Source organism: Aptenodytes patagonicus, chromosome 4 (assembly GCF_965638725.1).
Source record: "Aptenodytes patagonicus chromosome 4, bAptPat1.pri.cur, whole genome shotgun sequence".
In the NCBI taxonomy this organism is placed as follows: domain Eukaryota; kingdom Metazoa; phylum Chordata; class Aves; order Sphenisciformes; family Spheniscidae; genus Aptenodytes; species Aptenodytes patagonicus.
Window position 1 is genome coordinate 34,454,223 of NC_134952.1, and position 19,522 is coordinate 34,473,744.

General features: G+C 41.9%; 1 long non-coding RNA gene across 1 annotated transcript; it reads right to left on the minus strand.

Moving 5' to 3' along the window:
• Window positions 1–12,899: 12,899 nt before the first annotated feature.
• Window positions 12,900–17,639, minus strand: LOC143160049 (uncharacterized). Its single transcript, XR_012995306.1, has 3 exons — window positions 17,490–17,639; window positions 14,823–15,011; window positions 12,900–14,400 (listed from the first exon to the last, which is right to left on the minus strand). It is a non-coding gene; the product is annotated as an uncharacterized LOC143160049 (long non-coding RNA).
• Window positions 17,640–19,522: the final 1,883 nt, after the last annotated feature.

Here is a 19,522-nt window from a genome sequence, read left to right on the forward strand (position 1 = left end):
GGCTGGGATAGAGTTAATTTTCTTCCTAGTAGCTGGTACAGTGCTGTGTTTTGGATTTAGGATGAGAATAATGTGGTAACCCACTGATGTTTTAGTTGTTGTTAAGCAGTGTTTATACTAAGTCAAGGACTTTTCAGCTTCTCATGCCCTGCCAGCGAGGAGGTCCACAAGAAGCTGTGAGGGAGCATAGCCAGGACAGCTGACCCAAACTGACCAAAGGGATATTCCATACCATATGACGTCATGCTCAGCATATAAGCTGGGGGGAGTTGGCCGGGGGACAGTGATCGCTGCTCAGGGACTGGCTGGGTGTCAGTCAGCGGGTGGTGAGTGGTTGCATCACTTGGGTTCCCCCCCCGGGGTTTTCTCTCTCTCTCTCTCTCTCTCTCTCTCGTTGTTTTACTTTCCATTACAATTTTTATATTGTTGTTGTTGTTATTATTTCAAGTATTAAACTATCTTTATCTCAACCCATGAGTTTTCTTACTTTTGCTCTTCCGATTCTCTCCCCCATCCCACTGGGGGGGAGTGAGTGAGCAGCTGTGTGGGGCTTAGTTGCCGGCTGGGGTTAAACCACGACACATGCCTACATAGGTTTTGACCTATCTGCTGCAACAGCCAACAAAGTTCTTGATTAACGTCACATGAAGAAGGCCAGTCACTGAGGGCTAGAATGATACCAGTGTGTTTATTTTCTATATCCATAAACAGTAGAGTCAGCTTTCAGCTTCATCCGGTAAAACCTGAATGCACACGTTTCACTTCCAATATGTAAAAATTTCTGTTATATTCAATGGAGTTGCCTGAATGCTCAGACATTTTGCATCTGTTACTACCTATCCAGGTAGGCCTGGATTTGAATAATCATGTTAGATCTGGAAGGCTTTATAGATTTATTTGTGTTTTATTTTACTAATTAATTATATTTTACTAGTTTAAAGGTGGTTTCCTGTAGGCTGCATTTTAATATAATACAAACTCAAAGAATGAATTTATGTACTTGTATTAATACTTATTTTCAACTGTATTCTACAGATGGTCATTCAGATTTATAGACATATATTAAATACTATCATGTAGGGAAGAAATCAACTTGAAATTGGTGGTACAACAGCTTTGTTGCTGTGACAACTATACCCAGCATGACAGAATCCTCCACCTAGAGTCTGGTATGTGGGATGAAGACGTGGAGGTTAGGGCAGCCCATGTTACTGTGAGCTAAAGGCAGACAGTACTGGTTTGAGTGCAGCTCTGGGTTTGTGGAAAAGGGATGGAGAAAAAAAAACCCAGAGGTTCCAGTGGCATCTCACCGAGGAAATACTTCTGGACTTAGTGCTGGCAAGAAGTGGTTTGTGGGCAAAAGCACTTTCTCCTGCAATTCAGCATACAGGTCTTTGTGCATTATTTGTTGAAAACAACAAACCAACCAACCAAACAGGATTGCCTCAAAGTCTTTTTTATCAGTCTTCTCCTAATGGAAATATCCGGTAAGATCCATGGCAAAGTAGACTTCTTATATATTAGAAAAAGGGGAAACAATACTGTCTTTTACCATAAAGTACAATACATTAATACATTTTTGAAAATTATATATCTACACCTGTAATGCACCAGAGAATCATGTGACTTGTAAATTGGTAATTATGGATTAACAATACCAGCACATCATAATAATATACATTTTAGGCACATCTACTTTGTAGTTTGAAAATTCTTTTCTTCCACCATTGTCACAGTGCTGCTCTACTGTTTTAACCCTTCATAAGGTAACAAAAATATAATTTCTTATTTCCTTTTGTCAGGGATTTTCGTGCCACTTTTTAAATGATAAAGATTAATGCTTCAGGAACATACTAGTGGACGTACTATCACAGCCTTTTGAAATACAAATGCCAAAACCCCATAAATTCATGTTCTTTTATTTAAGGACTTTGGACACTGATATCAATGGGAGTGGCAGAACCTCCTTGCAGACGTCTGTTACAGGAGCTGTATGACCTAATACAGACCAGCTTCTCACCTTTTTTAAAATCCCAGTGCATGAGAACCCTAGGAAGACCCACAGTGCAAGGATGTTTCTGAAGAAACAAGAAGCCTTTTGAAGAAGGTTTTTAGCAAGCCTCTTTCCAACACAAAACCACATTAAGAGCACATGCCCTTAGCAGGCACTGTAGCTTTGCAGTGCTACAGCTTCTTTCCAGATGAGCTTTCTTTGGTGCCAAGATCCCGGAGAGGAGATGCTCCGGCCCTGCACTACTGTATATTTCTAACACAGGCTCACAGTATGGCTGAAACGAAATAACTGTTGCCAGTGCAGCAAGGCAGAGCACTAGTTTGTTTTTCCTTCTTCTTGCTCCGGCTTCCAGCCCTGCAGCTCCCTCTGCCTATGCTCTGGCTTGGTGTTTATCTGGCTTTGGGGTTTGTAAGCCAAGTGAGCTTGCTGTGCTGTTTACTTTGCTTTGGCTGTCTAGTTTTCGGCTATTTTTGTGTGATGAACTGGCTTCCTATGTGATGCAGAGGCAAGGGAGGCAGCTGAAAGTGAGTGGTGACAGTGAACCAGGTAAGTTAAAGGGTTAAAGGGGGAAATGAAAAACGAAAACAAACCCAGAAGAGTTGGGCTGGGGGCTGGTGAGGTGGGGTAATTTCACTCACTCAGGAGACATGGCAGGCATTCGTAAACTGCAGCATCAAAACTCCTGTTTGCCTGTTACCTATTGCCTACTGCCACTACTGCTAGCAGCCAAACAGCCAAAGGTGCAAATCTGTACATGCAATTTGTAGGTGTCTTGACAGTGTTTACACCTGGGATAATCAGTACCATGGATTCAGAAACAGTGTGTCTGTTTATATTTGTTTCATAACTTTTGAACTTTTTCAGGGAACATGCAAGTTTCTCGTGGCAAATGCACTTGGACACACAAACTTCTCCCCCAGTTAATCTAGCAGGAGCTGCATGTGACAAGGTAAAGGATGCAGGGAGCAGCTTTCACTTTATTGTTTAACTCAGCTAACTGTTACTAGGTTTGACCTTTTAACTTTTCCTTCAAGAATTACTCAAAGCAATCTTTGCCTTGTTATAAAACCTTGTTTTATGGTTATAAAAGCAAAATTATGCAGGAAAGAATACCGGCATATAGGAAATAGGAATGGTTTTGATCCTATTCTACAGATAGACAAACTGATATGATACATGATACATGCTATCGGGCCACATATACGATAACTGGCCTGAAATGCATAGTAGAGAAATAAAACAGATAAAATTCTAGAATGACTGAGGATATATGTCCAGTTACTCACATGAGGATTCCCCCAATTGAGGAAACTGGTAAGATTTTGGCAAAGTGATGACTGTCTGTTAAATGAGAGCATTTCAACCAGATCAGAATAGTTAATCCAGCTACTCTGAAAATGCTGCATTTTTCATAACAAAGCATGTTAGGACAACCAGCTGGAGAGTGCAGTGTCAGGAGGTCCGCTGTGATATACTTGAGCTGGTATATGTCATACCACATATAGCAGTTAAAGGAAAGTATAGCAGTTAAAGGAAGGGGGCAGTTATTACAACAGGGATCACAGGGAGGAAATGGAGAGAAATGCTTCTCAAATAGCCAGCAGAGAAACAGACTCTTCCACAAGATGATTCAAAGCTCCTAAACTCTTGAAGTAGTGTAAATACTGCTTAGAGATTTACCTCATTCTGCAAATCCATATAGAGAGAGATTTCTACCTACACTCTTTTGCCAGTTAGATAGTTCAGCGAAAAGCAATTGCTTCATCTTGCCCTTTACTGCTTCTCAGCAGGGCACTGCTGTAATGGATGACTATACTGGGAACTGGGAAACTGTAAGGGAGCCCCCACCTCCCCCATACATTAGCTATGCTTGAACATATCTGAGCAGGTTTGCTCCTAAATTAAATCTCCAGCTATGTAGAGAAACTTAGAAGAAAAGCTGATTTATTAGTTTTTAAAGAACTTACTTTTCGTTAAAATCTAGCAGAAAAACATGTTTCTTCCACTTTAAAATGGGAATTGAATATTTTGCAAGTGGCTTTACTACAGAGTCAGGTATCAGCCGTGAGTGACAGTGAGTAATTGAATTCTCTTTGAGAAGTGTTAGGAAGCTGTCCTAGCTCCGAGAGAGTGATGTAGGGATTCTCCAAATTCTAGCATCTGTGATACTCTGACTACCTTTACAATATCTCATCCAGAATCTTAGGCAGGAAATATTCCCTTAACTGATACTAAAAAATTACTTAAAAAGAAAATAATGCATTTTTATCTTCTCAGACCCTTTCCATTGAAACATTCAGTCACAGGCTCAGCAACAACTTAGGAGAAGAAAATAAGACTACTGAGTTCAAAGCAGACCACAACTGTGTGTAGTCTGACGCAGTATTGTTCAATGAAAAATAAAATCATGATAGCAAGGCAGCTTCCAACATTTTCAGAAAGAAAATTTTCTTAACTTATGGGACTGTATTAATGGTCTGCCTAGAGCATTTTCTCCAACATGAAGAAAAAGAAATGGCCACGGTATATTTGGTTTTAGGGAAAAAAGAAAAAAGAGGAAAGAAAAAGTGGATAACAGAAGAAATGTATCCCATGGTCTTTGTATAAGAATTAGCTAAAGCTATATTTAAAATACTGAAGAGTTAGTTTATCTTGAAACTTCCCATTGACCTATGATGTTCATAATTCAGTGAAGCAAATGTGGCCTTTTCAGTTATGAGATTTATGTATGAGTGATGGCAGTAAATTATTTTCCATTACTCTCCAAATTTTACAAAAGCTCCAATGCTCTATGTAGGGAAACAAAAAAATGACATTTGTTTCCCAAAAATACGTAATAAAAACTTCACTGAAATGCTGCTTCATATCCCAAATCCACACCATACGAGAGCATGTTTTTCAGATAAATAATTTGTTTCTCTCTGCACTTTAAAAGGAAACCTTGAGATTAGTTTGTTTTTTTTTTTAAATAAAGTGCTAAAGCAAAACACAATTCTTTGAATGTCTATGCAGAACAGCTGAAACTGATCCTACCATCTTACTTAAAAGCAGCCATCACAGTGAGTGGCCAGAATCAGTTTTGGCTGACTCGTGCCTCTTGAAGTCCTTCTGAATTTCAAGTGAGTGCCTTGGCCCCTTACCTACCATAGTATTAAGGCGATAAGCTGACACTGTGAAAGTTGTCAGTGAAGTCTCGCTTACTAACCTTCTGTGAAAAGGAGGTTCAGATTATGCGATAATCTTTCAGCTGACAAGCAATTTAGTTTTTGAGAAATAGCTGATTAAGCAAGGGTCATAGAAACCTCTGTGTTCAGACTGAAAGGGTGTTGTGATTGAATTCACATGTGCTTTTCCAAAATTCGTCCAGTTTTATACTTGACTTCACTTTGTTTCACTTTCACCTGGTCAGTATTTTTCAGGTTCCATTACTGCTTCTTGGGTTTGGGGAAAAAATTAAATTTTGGGGTGGGTTCTGAAGAAAGTTTGGACTGCTTCTGGCGTTCCCAAGCTGAAAGCTCTGAGGCTCAGGAAATGTCTTATCTCTAACTCCTGAAAGTTTCTCACCCTGTGTAGTATTAGATTTATGTTCTTGATCTCTGACAATTATTTTCATGGGTTATGCATGAGAAGACAGTGTTTGACGTAATCTGTTCCCAGAGTGGAATGTCCAGGGTATTGTTCCAACATACTTTTGCTCACTGGTCACAGTCAGGGTGCATGAATTATCATGGTTGAAAGGTCCTCATCTGAGTGGAAAGGATGCAATCTCTAGAAAAAAAGTATGTGTGAGATGAGATGTATCATTAACCGCAGATAGCTACAGATACGGTTGTACATAACTGTCCACTCTGAGGTTACCGGTTAACTAACTTAATGATTATAGTCAACACATAAAGCATATGTCTACACTGTATTTTTGCTGCATGCCACAACATGAACCACTGAACTGAGCCAGTTGTTACTTGCCAACTTACATCTCTAATGCTGATCTATGTCTGTACAAGTCTCAAGAGAAACATTCACATCCTACTGGCTCAATAGCTAGTCCATGCTCTTGGTGCCCACATAGGGCAGACCTCTCTGTGGCTATGCTTGCCAGCCATCTGCCTCATGCACGTTATACATCACTAGGTTATGTAAGAGCAATCCTCCAGAGTCTCATCCTTTCTAGTCCTTCCCTCTGCCTCAGAGATGCTATGCTACTGCTCGCTGGTGCTGTTTTGCAAGCCAGGCTGTGGCAACTGGCCTGGTGCTGTTGGACCATGCCAAAGGGGACCTCAACACATACCCAGATTTGATCACAGAATCATAGAATCATAGAATAGTTTGGGTTGGAAGGGACCTCTAAAGGTCATCTAGTCCAACCCCCCTGCCGTGGGCAGGGACATCTTCAACTAGATCAGGTTGCTCAGAGCCCCGTCCAACCTGACCTTGAATGTTTCCAGGGATGGGGCATCCACCACCTCTCTGGGCAACCTGTGCCAGTGCTTCACCATCCTCAGTGTAAAAAATTTCTTCCTTAGATCTAGTCTAAATCTACCCCCCTTTAGTTTAAAGCCATTCCCCCTTGTCCTGTTGCAACAGGCCCTGCTAAAAAGTTTGCCGACATCTTTTTTATAAGCCTCCTTTAAGTATTGAAAGGCTGCAATAAGGGCTCCCTGAAGCCTTCTCCTCTCCAGGCTGAATAACTCCAACTTTCTCAGCCTGCCTTCATAGGAGAGGTGTTCCATCCCCCTGACCATTTTCGTGGCCCTCCTCCGGACCTGCTCCAACAGGTCCATGTCTTTCTTATGCTGAGGGCTCCAGAGCTGGACGCAGTACTCCAGGTGGGGTCTCACCAGAGCAGAGTAGAGGGGCAGAATCCCCTCCCTCGACCTGCTGGCCACGCTTCTTTTGATGCAGCCCAGGATACAACTGGCCTTCTGGGCTGCGAGTGCACATTGCTGGCTCATGTCCAGCTTTTCATCCACCAGTACCCCCAAGTCCTTCTCGGCAGGGCTGCTCCCAATCCCTTCATCCCCCAGCCTGTATTGATACCGGGGGTTGCCCCGACCCAGGTGCAGGACCCTGCACTTGGCCTTGTCGAACCTCATGAGGTTCACACAGGCCCACTTCTCGAGCTTGTCCAGGTCCCTCTGGATGGCATCCCGTCCCTCTGGTGTGTCGACCGCACCACTCAGCTTGGTGTCATCTGCAAACTTGCTGAGGGTGCACTCGATCCCACTGTCTATCATGCAGAAACTCATCATCATGCAGAAACTGCTGCTACTGCAGCTGGAAGAATCTGCTGAGGAAATACTCCTTAAAGAGCAGAATGTTGAGTCCTGGTCTGGGCTTTGGTTGGAGTCCACTGTGGTCTCCTCAGAGTCAGAAAACATTTTGCTTCTATAAAGCTAGGAATGGGACTGTATCATTTTAGCCCAAGCTGACTATCGGGGGACCAGAACTTGCAGATATGAAGGTTCACATCTGAAAACCTCTATTTCTAGTTACTGCCTGCCCTTCAGCACCTATATACTCCCTTCTCATCCTTTATCTCCGGAAAAGAGGGTGAACATCAGTTTGTAGACCTTCACTACTGCCCAGTCATGCTTGTTGCTGGCAGCCAGTTTCCACAATACTGTGGTCATTGTTGGTGTGATCATCATGAACAGCTCCCTCTATCATTTGGTCAGCATTGGCAGCATCCCCAAGAACATGGCGACTTTCAGTCGTTGTCAAAATTCATAGTGGGAAAATCAGCAATATTTACATTTTCACCCATGTTGTCCCCACCTAACTGATGCATTTATAGGCTTGTGATGGCAAGTCTTCTGAAATTTTTAATTTTTCAGAGACAAAGAAGCTGGCACCATCTTCCTTCTGGGGTACATCAGCATCCAATGAGCTAGCCACTACTGGCAGGATAGGTCTCCCTGCTACAGCGGGGGTATTCAGACAGCCTGCAAGCTTATGGCCAAGTTCCTCTAGAGCCAAAAGGGAGCATTTATTCCAGCACTTCACTTTATGCTGGAGGACTCTGAAGGATTGCTGGTAGTCCAATGCCAGCAAAATTATACCTGCCTGCTGCACTTTATCTATTACTGTTTATTGGCCTCAGACATCCCTTCCCAAGGGGCTGCCCACAGCTGAATCTTAGGGCAGGAGCAGGCCTAAGCAGAGCAAATGTCCTTACGCCCTCCATAGTATAAGATGGTACTGCAGAACTTAGTCACAAAATAAAACTTTATGATGTTTGGTACTTGCATAGCAATACCTTGGCTAACATGGCCAGCAAGCAGTGTCAGGAATGTAATACCATATTAAATATTAGTGTAGTCAGCAGAATTAAAGAAAGATGGAACCAAACCGGCCAAGTAAAATAAACAAAGGCCTATGTGTCCAATGAACAGAAGAAGGAAAACAGAAACTTTCTTCTCAAAAGGATTTAACTAAGTGTTACATCCTATGTGGCTTCCAAACAGCTGTTCTTCACTCAATTTGGGCTGTGGAGTGCATGCTCTGGCATTGCCTCCTCCCCAGCTGGTGTGGGGTTAGGAGCTTGTAGCAAAGCTGTCTCTAGACTCTTGTGGGTGTGAAGGACCTGGTGGCTGCCCCAAGAGGAAGACTAACATGAGACCAGATTAGGAAACTGAACCTGATGTGCCTTAACCTGCAGGGTCATGAAACTCATGTGTCTCCTCCACAACAGCATTGATCTCTTGCATTGTCTCCTTCTCTTTGGCTTCTTTGTGAATCTTCGCCATGAGTCACCACACTTAAATTTTCACCCCATCAGTATACACACTGGTAGAGATGGACCGTTTCCCTAAGGAAGATGGTCTGCTTCCATAGGGCCTGCTCCTTCTTTCATTCGAGGTCCTTCATTCTGTAAATCTGTATAGGGTGCTGTCTGGACGATGCCATCCCTGCCATGCCAAACAGCAACTGAACAGCAGTCATGCAGCTGCTAGAAGCTACACAAAGCGCTCAACCTTTTTTCTGCTGAACTGTGAATGATACAAGGACTCTGACAATCTTTGAGTGACCCAGCTTTGGAGTGAGGAGCTTGCCAGTGTGACTGAACTGCAGGCAGATGTTTCCCTTGCTTGTAGGACTATGGGGAAAGATATCCCTGAGTTGAGCCCCCAGTGTGATCAGGAAATGTTAGTGAAAACAGAGCTGTAAAGGAGAGGTGTTGCAAATGCTACTTCACCGTGTTTTTCATCATAAGCAGAACACATGGCATTCCTTCCAGTTGTAACTGGTTTGGGTTTTATTCCATTTATGCAGAGCTGTTTTCTATAATCCCAAAGCGCAGTGTCACTTTGGCAGAGGGAAGCACATGATCTCAGCGGGGGGGATACATGCATGCCTATATAGACCATTTTTCATTAGGAAATTACCATTGCGACTATAAACTTCATCCATAGTTGCCACAAAGCCAAGCTGACAGTGCTCTATAAAGCATAGGAAACTGCCGTTAAAGGCTCCCGTTCTCCTATGTCAACATGATGTATATAGAAAAGCTAGTCCTGGAAGCTGCTTGAGGTATTCATGCCCTGCCCGGCAAAGGGTGCCTGTCTCTTCTGTTCTGTCCTTCCTGATGTAGCAGGGACAGTGGCTGGGGAGGAGGTTAATGATTCAGCTGCTCTGATAGCCTCTCAAAGTTGAAGACATCCCAGATGGGACAGAGTTGTCAGCCTGGACCCTCACGTAAAGATCAGGTGATAAACCCTCTGATGTAGTGTCTTCCTTATTGCAGATACGGTATCACAGCTCCTTGTGCTGTGAACATGTTTGACAAACTGCCCCACGATACCTGCTACGGTTCCTGACCTGCCTTTGTCTTCTTCAGTGTGAATCAGAACCCCTTGATGAGCCTGACATACCCAAAACGTAGAAAGCTATTTGACTGTCTCCTGTCAACATCTTCAGCCCTTTCGTAACACAACTGAGTAACTACATGAGTTTTTTTCTAGTCCCCAGGTCACTCTTCTACGTCCCATAGGCATCTTCTTTCTTGCTGAGAATGAACAGCACAGTAAAGATAAGGGCCAAATCCTGAACTGGCTGCTCTCTGGCATGCAGAATTTAGTTTTTTAGCATACTGTTTGGTGGTTCTCATGAGGAATGAGGGCATTTCAGGGGTTTCCAGAGAACAGAATGCTCTGGGAAAATGTTGGGATTGTTTCAGAGGGGAAGAGGATAGCACTTGGCAATACATGTTTCTCCACTGTCAAGGAGTGCTGCACTACAGAAATTTCCTCCCAGCAGTCCCACAGTAAGTCTGAGGTGGATCTAGCTCCACTGTCTCTGACTACACCTGATGGGCAGGGGAAGAGGGAGGAAGAAAGAGCAAAACAAATTGCCAAATTGACAAGGTAGAACTACTTTCGTGGACTGGTGTTCAGGGAACAGATTCCCTGCCTTGTTGTTTCACATATGTTGAACTTCAGAAATGTCTGTCTGTAGTGTTCATTACATATTGTTACATGGAAAATAAATTTCAGAGAACAACTTCTCAAAGTCTCCAAGTGTACAAGCATAGCTTCTGTATTACAATCTCTATGATCTTAGAAAATATTTATATTTAGTTGAATTATTTGAAGTCTTAATCTTACTGTTGTATTTTGCAAGAGGGAAAGTTCAGCAAGTGTTTGCAGAACCATGAAAGAGAATATCGGGATTCCAGATAACTTTGTCTCTCTTAGATGTTTTGGCTTTTGGTGTTATCTTTTCTTGGCAAGGTATCTACTTTTTGTTGGACAAGGCCTTTATTGGTGTATTTCCCAAAGCAAAGGAGCTAATTAATTTCGTATTCCTGTGACTTCTTAAATTTTCATCCTTAATTCTGTATTTGTGGAAAAGTATAGTTATTTTGTTTGTTTGGCTTTTGTTTCTCTTCTCAGTGTAATGCAGAAATGGACAAAAGAAAGGTGAACTAGATGAGAGAAACACAGACACAATAAGAAATATTCCTCGCACATGGAATTTATAAGAGCCACAAACCTCAGAAAACATACTTTTAGAAAAAAGCTCCAGATATCCTATGGTTAAACATTTATTTGAAGTGAAACTTGAAAGATCCCAAAGGTCTCTCTTCAGAAGTGAACTTTTGTAGCATGACAGTAAAAAATTTGTCAAATTTAGAAAGATAAGGGGCGGCCTTCATTGACTTGCCCGAGACTTAATTGAGTTGATTAAACAGTGCAGAAATGCACTTTTTGGGAAGACATGATGTTTTTGCCAGGTTGTCACTTATTAACACCCAAGTATATTTTTACTGTGAAGGATAATATGTCATTGTGACTTTTTTGTGACCATTTTAATGTGACCATCAAAACATAAGTTTTGGTAACTGATAGGAAAAGGTGAGCAGAAGATATGATCAGCAGATGCCTAAATGAAACTACATAGAGTTTTCATTTCTATTGTCTGAATCTCTTTCCATATCTGATATTGGCAAATATATTACAACAGTATGTTTCTCAGTTAAAAAACAATCAGTCAACCAAAGCCCTTGAGGGCTTATTTAAATAGAAATATGTAATGTGGATTTAGTAGAGTAGAAATCCAAGGTCTGTGTAATTTAGAACCTTGTGTAATTTTCCAGTTGTTAAATCACATGTGGTTCTCCCTCGCAACAGTGACCTTGCTTAGATTTTGATAAGGCAATAACTGTAGGCATAAAACATAAGTCTGTGTGTCTTTGACACTGACTCCCACAGCATTCTCCTAGAGAAGATGGCAGCTCACGGCTTAGACAGGTGTACTCTTCGCTGGGTAAAAAACTGGCTAGACGGCCGGGCCCAGAGAGTTGTGGTGAATGGAGTTACATCCAGTTGGCGGCCGGTCACGAGCGGTGTTCCCCAGGGCTCAGTTTTGGGGCCAGTCTTGTTCAATATCTTTATCAATGATCTGGATGAGGGGATTGAGTGCTCCCTCAGCAAGTTTGCAGACGACACCAAGTTGGGCGGGAGTGTTGATCTGCTCGAGGGTAGGAAGGCTCTGCAGAGGGACCTGGACAGGCTGGATCGATGGGCCCAGGCCAACTGTATGAGATTCAGCAAGGCCAAGTGCCGGGTCCTGCACTTTGGCCACAACAACCCCATGCAGCGCTACAGGCTTGGGGAAGAGTGGCTGGAAAGCTGCCTGGCAGAAAAGGACCTGGGGGTGTTGGTCGACAGCTGGCTGAACATGAGCCGGCAGTGTGCCCAGGCGGCCAAGAAGGCCAATGGCATCCTGGCCTGTATCAGAAATAGTGTGGCCAGCAGGAGCAGGGAAGTGATCGTGCCCCTGTACTCGGCCCTGGTGAGGCCGCACCTCGAATACTGTGTTCAGTTTTGGGCCCCTCACTACAAGAAGGACGTTGAGGTGCTGGAGCGTGTCCAGAGAAGGGCAACGAGGCTGGTGAGGGGTCTGGAGAACAAGTCTTCTGAGGAGCGGCTGAGGGAACTGGGACTGTTCAGCCTGGAGAAAAGGAGGCTGAGGGGAGACCTCATGGCTCTCTACAACTCCCTGAAAGGAGGTTGTAGCGAGGTGGGTGTTGGTCTCTTCTCCCAAGTAACTAGCGATAGGACGAGAGGAAATGGCCTCAAGTTGCGCCAGGGGAGGTTTAGATTGGATGTGAGGAAAAATTTCTTTACTGAAAGAGTGGTGAAACATTGGAACAGGCTGCCCAGGGAAGTGGTTGAGTCCCCATCCCTGGAGGTATTTAAAAGACATGTAGATGAGGCGCTTAGGGACATGGTTTAGTGGGCATGGTGGTGTTGGGTTGATGGTTGGACTCGATGATCTTAGAGGTCTTTTCCAACCTTAATGATTCTATTCTATGATTCTATAATAAACTCTATGCCCCATCATTTCTAGAAAATAAAATATTCACAATCTACACTGATTTCGATCATAAACTCATTTTTCCAGCATTCATTACATTAATAAATCATCAATTGATTCTATTTGCCATATGATCCAATACATTACTATTAATATGAGAAAGAAAATTACAAAGTAAATTACAGAGTAGAAGGTTGGATTTTTTCAGACCTTTGAGAAGTCCACTTGTGGGTGCCAAATTCTTCTCTGTTTTACGCTCTTTGTTGATATATATTGAAAGGATTAGGAATTCTGTCTGTCATCTGGACAGCTTAACGGGTACTCAGAAGTTGTGCAGTCAGATTCTTCTTTTCCTAAATGGCTTTTGTATTATTAACTAGAAACAAATTACAGGATTAACTGATTTCTGAGCCAGTAACCCTCTGCACTCGGGAAGTGTGATAGCTCCCTCTTCACCAAATGGAGGAGTCAAGTTGCAAAAACTAATAAGATGCACTGCTATCATGGCAGCAAAGGCGCAAGCGCTGGAAGTCTTCAGAAAAAGGTATGCTCAAGTAACATTGTCCAGCAATAAAATGTCCACATAGATATATGTAAATCATACTGCCCGAGACCAAGACCTGCTCCAAAAATTACTGTAGAAAGTCAACCTACCAAACCTTGTTGCTCCACAGGTTTGAGCAAAAGCGAGCAAGGAGACATACAGCTTTTCTGCTCCAGGGTGTAACAAGGTTATAGCAGAGAGTGCTTCTTATGACTTCATCCATACATCTCTTCTTACAAGCATACTAAGGTTTTACATCACCTTGGTAACTGTAGATCTTGGAGCAGGTATTTTAAATACTATAAAGGCAATGGAAGTATGCCCTCCTTCTACGAAACTCCCACTGAGTTGAACAGGTCCAGGATTCCACCCAAGAAGCTGACTTCACAACATTGAATTAAATCCAGATTTCTCTTTACAGGTTTTTCGACAGCATTCAATGCTAGATATTTGTTGGAGCCTGGTACACCTTATGATTTTTTTTCCCCTGAGAATTTACAGCTGTCGTATCACTCAAAGGATGGAGAACGCAGGAGTCAGAGACAACCAGTTAGTGTATCAAAAGAGTAACAAAACTATATTTTGTTTCCCCATTTTGTAAAATGCATTATCTAGTACTCTGAATGCTATGAGTTTTTTTTTTTAAATTTGCATTTAACAAGGCAATTTAAGGCACAGGATTGCCTTGTTCTTACTGGCAGTGGTGTGTGAAGTAGCTGCTTTTTCTCTGTGTGACTTTTCTGATCTGTACAACTTGAGACATTCCTAGTTTTTAAAAAGAGAAAACTGGTAAAAAATAGCTATTTTTCAGATGTTTTCTGCCACCCTTTCTTCTCTTGAATGTAACCTCTGGCATAGAACTAAATAGCGGCAAGTCTGAGACCTCTTTTTAAAAACATCTTGCTAAAATTAGCCTCATTTGGAGGGTGCAAATGAGAACAGGATGAAGGCTCCTATTCAGCAGGAGTCATAACAAATGCATCAACGTATTGTTGGGAGGGAGTACACCAAAGTCTCTTTCAAGCTGTATTTAAAAAAAAAAGACATATGTTAAGTAGTGCTAAGAATAGAAAATATGTTTCTGTTATTGTTGCTTGATGACATATTGTATAAGGCAGCTGCAAGTCTCTGCGTCTCTGAACAGTCCCACACCCTCCTTCACCCTAAACTACTCTTTCCCTTTTAATGGAAGATACTATTTCTTGATTGAGAATCTAATTCTGCAATACACTGAACTCACCCAGACTCAAGGAGCTTTAAATGGGAGGTTTAAAGCGGGTCAGCACTTTCCAGGGGGTGTGCAGCACCTTACAAGATTCAATCCTGAATAAGAGGCACTTTTTCTTCTCTTGAATAAGTTTGCAATTAGTACGTCTATTCCATGAATGAAAATTTCTGAGTTGGTAGCTTCAGTATTACGATACACACAATCTTTGACAACTGTACCTTTTTACTACCAGGTTTTACCTAACACCTCTTACAGCGGGTGCTCAGTGATTGAACCTCATTCTTCAGTCTTTGCATCTTATGAGTCAGAACAACAATGAACTTCTCTTTGTATCCTTACAACGTGGGAGACAGGGTGGGTCAGCAGTCAAAACTCTTTTGCTTCTGTTGTCACTCCAACACTCTTTCCTTTCCAAAAAAGAAAGAAGAAAACAAAGGAGAAATGGAATTTATTTTCATTAATTCCTAACTTGCAGCAAATCATTCCATGCCACACTTCACACAACCCCACTTTAGGCCCAGGACTTCAGGGGACGAGTTGGAAAGCTCCACAAGTACTCAATGCAGGCTGGAGGATCCATTCAGTGCACCTAAATTACACTGCTGCTCAGACTGATGCTCTGGAGGAGCCAAAAGAGGAAAACTAACTAAGTTAGAAGCCTGTAGTTCTACAGTATGAATGTCCCACATACTGTCCCCTGCAGCTTAAAAGAGGAATAACATCCATCCACTTCTCGTGACGTTGCTAAATCACACTCCTGTGAAAGTATTCTGATAACAAGCTAGGCAAGACTCGGCATCAAATTCAGTGGGAAGCTACACTTGCATCTGGAGTGACAGTGACAGTCTGAGCCACTTTTGGATGACCTTCACCACTTTCAGATTTCTCTGAGAGGAGCTGGCTCCCACATTGCACTGCCAGTTCCACCCCCACCCCCATATGTGAGCATCAGTCCCTGCGGACAAGAAGACTGACACAGCTTGTAGAGGCTAACTATTAATGCGCAGTAACACTTCTGGCTTCTATACCGGGCATGGGAAAGTCCACACTGAATAGACTGATGTGTTGGAAGTGTGCCTAGCAATACAGAAAGTCTTAAATTTTTGTTAGCTTTTTTATTCTATTCTATTTTTTAGCATTCTTGATTCTTTGGCAAATTTCTATGTACTCTGATGGTAGATTTTTCCCACAAAGTGAGTGTGTGCGCGCGTGCGCACACGCGTGTGTGACGAAAGGGCAGAGCTCTGAAAAATAATTTGGTTGCCAGAAGTTTTGGCCACTGGGTAGAGGAAGCGAGAGCCCCACCTGAACAACAAGCTGCAGTGTGAGCACAACTTCTACTAGAGAGCAGAGAACCTGCACACAAGAGATGCTATAAATGTTTTCTAAGCAGGAAAAGCCACACTCCATATTCACAAAGCAGGAACTTCTTACAGAAATACAACTATAGTTAATCAGCTACTGTGAACTTAAAGGCTTACTGCAAATTTACATCCAGAGAGTTGGCTGCTATCCAGGTGTCACAAGAGAAGAAAGCGCTGATCTAGTGATGTGAGTAAACAGCTGGCACTTGGCAAGGAAATTTTGCCAAATTCTTGGATGAAAATATTTTTGGTGCTGACATAATGCCTGCTTTTCACTGGCAGAGAATGGTCAAATTCAAATTTATGCATTTCATTGTTAGAAGTTATAGGTAGTTTGGTATGGGACAGGTTGTTGACTACTACTAAGAGTAAGTGTTTGGAATCTACCTGTTCAGTACAATTCTGAACCTGAGAGAGTTCAAAATCTAGCTTGATGCTATTTGGCAAGAAGTTACTAGAAGAAACATGGCCACAAAAACGTCTCCTCTACCACTGAACCTCCTGAAATCCTGTCACTGTGGAATGACAGCAGGAATACAGAAGTATCACACTGGATGGTCAAGGTTATAAATGTAGTCTAAGCAGAATTATTGTTTATGCTCTGAGAGGGCCGTGAAGAAATCCCAGTTTATGGCTTTTTAATTCATGGCTATCAATGTTACTGTCCTGCAAAATAGCACATTAGGGGCAATTTCTAGAAATGTTAATAAACCTTTATAGCATCTTAGCTTATTTCTTAAACACTACTGAGTGTCATACCTCATGACACATACCCTGAGGGCATGTGGCTGGGTACTCATCATGTTTCTGCATCTGAGTCCCTTTGACATTCACAGATTGCACTGGCTCAGTCAGATGGTGTCTTATTTTCATTTTTTTCAATTTGTTCCCTCCTCTCCCCACCCTTTCACACATTTCCTGGGTGTGGGCTCTTTTTCTTAGAATCCATTTCTGAGAGTACTAGTCCCCATAGGACCAGTGACTTCAGATTCTCCAGTACCTGAGGTACACCTTTTCCTAGAGCTACAATCCTGGAGGATTCAGGATTTACAGTTCATCTATTTAGTGGTACTTAACAGTTAAAGTAGATAAACACAACCTTAAGGATTCCGAAACTAACCAGTCCTTACTTCACGTACCATCAGGGATCTGTAGATATAGATCACATTGCTGTCTGTATTTCCTGCCTCTCCTCCCTCACCACGGCTGAGCACTCTTTTGACTCCAGTAAGATTCCTCGGAGCAATCCAAGATCTCTCTTCCTGAGCATAGTTACTTTTTTAAACCAAACGATATACTTTCTCTTTCTTTCTCTCTCTACTGCAGCTAGTTTCCCTTTCACTTGAGTAGTGCCAGAGTTAAAACTTAATGTCTCCACTATCAAATCCTGTTTTTTTTTTTCATTTGCCACTACTCAGGCTTTCTGTAATGTTTTCCTACCAAACTTCTGAAGTTCTGTCATATTGAAGGTTCAGTATTAACAGTTTGAACTCTTCTTCCATTATTTTAGCACGTACTCACAATTTCTCCCTCTAAGCAATCTTGTCTGAATGTAGGCTTCAATCATGCCCTTGTCTTAAGGTCCTCCTGCTTGAATAAAAGACATAAGATTTAACCACCCTCCATTTTTCATACTTCCATGAGCCAGCAGTTTATAATATATGAGAAATTTTCTGCAAATCTGAAATTGCATGTAAAATGATTAAATCAACTTCTTGAAACTGTAGTCCAGACACACAAAAGCCAATGCGATCCTGGTTTGAATTCCATGTAAAAATATATGAAGTATTAGTGTCCTGTACAAGGCCCAGGTGACCTCCTATATGAAACGGTCTACAGTTTTGTTCATCCGTATTCAAGAAATAGGAACTAACCTTCAATGGGTGTAATAAAAGGCTACTAGTTTGATCAGGGATATGAAGATCAAGAGAAGACTAAAGTTCTTCACTTATTGAGCCAGGCAAAATGCAAGTGGAGAGAGGATATGTTTATTTCCCACAAACATATTTGAGGAGGAAAGGGAGGGAGAAAGTTATTCAAACTAGAGAATAGTATTGGCACTCAAAAAAAAAAAAAAAAGGGCTATAAACTGTCTGTGGATTCACCTGAGGTTGAAACAGGAATATCTCCAACATCAGAGCAGTGATGTTCTGAAATACTCTTCCAGAGGGATAACTCAGAGCTTTTGTGCTCCGGTGACCAAAAAGCTGCTTATATGAATCTGGTTGCGGGGAGTTGTTCTGTTGTATCATGTAGCCTGAAGTACCTATCTTGAATGCAGTTTCTCAGTTTTATGAAAATTGCATAAATTCAGAATTTCTTAGGAAAAAGGAGAAGTCAGAAGTTACAGGGACAAGGTTGTACCTTTTCTGACCTGTACATCTGCAGACATTTACTAGTGGTACCACAATAGCTGTCTGACTACAAACTGCACCTTAGCTATTGCCATTAGCTTTTGCTCTAGAAATTTGCTATTTTTAAGCAAACTGAATACCACAAAGCTCGGGACTCGAAGGCCTTCAACACCAGGTCATGCTCTATATTAGTTCTGACAGTGAGCAGTGATGAATCAAATTACACTGCAAATAATTGCTTTTAGACCAGTACAGCTAGTGTCCAACAGTCACTTGCAAGGGTGCTAAGTTGTATGTCTTAAAGAGCATTTAGAGCTGAGCTGCTAATCCCAATAGTTATAGTGTTGTTATAATTAGTTTAGTTCTGTTTTGTGTTGGATGTCTTGCTTCTTCGGGTGGTACTAACACAATCCCTTTTTCTTGCACTCTTTCTGTTGGGAAATAAATCCAATCCATGTGCGCTCATTCTTATAAAAAGCATACATAAAAAAAAAATATGCATTGTCTCTAAATCCTTGTGCTCAGGCCTAATGTTTCCCAGGCAATGTTACAAACATAGACAGTGCTCTCCAAAAGTACTTTAGTAATTAAAAATATATTCACCCTTTCAGAAAGACAAAGGACTGAAGGGGACCTTCTGGATCATTATGTTTAGTCCCCAGCTATTGTGAACTACTCCATTACATGATCTTCTTCATAAATTCAGCTAGCTCCATTTTAAAACCAGTTACTTTATTTCCCCCCTCCACACCACTCCTACAAAGAATTAGATACTGACTCATATGTCCCAGCCAAAATTTATTCATGGGCTTCTTGTGCCAACATCATCTTTTGCCAATCTAAACAGTTTCTCTCTCTCTCCCCGAAACTTACCCTTTGAAATATATGCTGCAATCACATCTCCCATCAGCCTTCAATTTGCCAGGATAGAAACTCTCTTTTGGGAGTATTTACACTACAGATTGCAGTACAGTATATATACATCACAAGGCAGTTTTTGATGAAGGCAATCTTCCTGTGACGGCTGGCAGCTCTCTGCAGTCTCTTTGACCACATTTCTCTTTGCAGTTTCCATATATTTAATATGCTTACTATATTGTGTCTTGTGCATCAGCATTCTAACAAATGTAAAGATCAGCCAAAGAATAAGAAATTACAATGCAAACTTAGATATACACAAATGTATAATCCAAATGTACA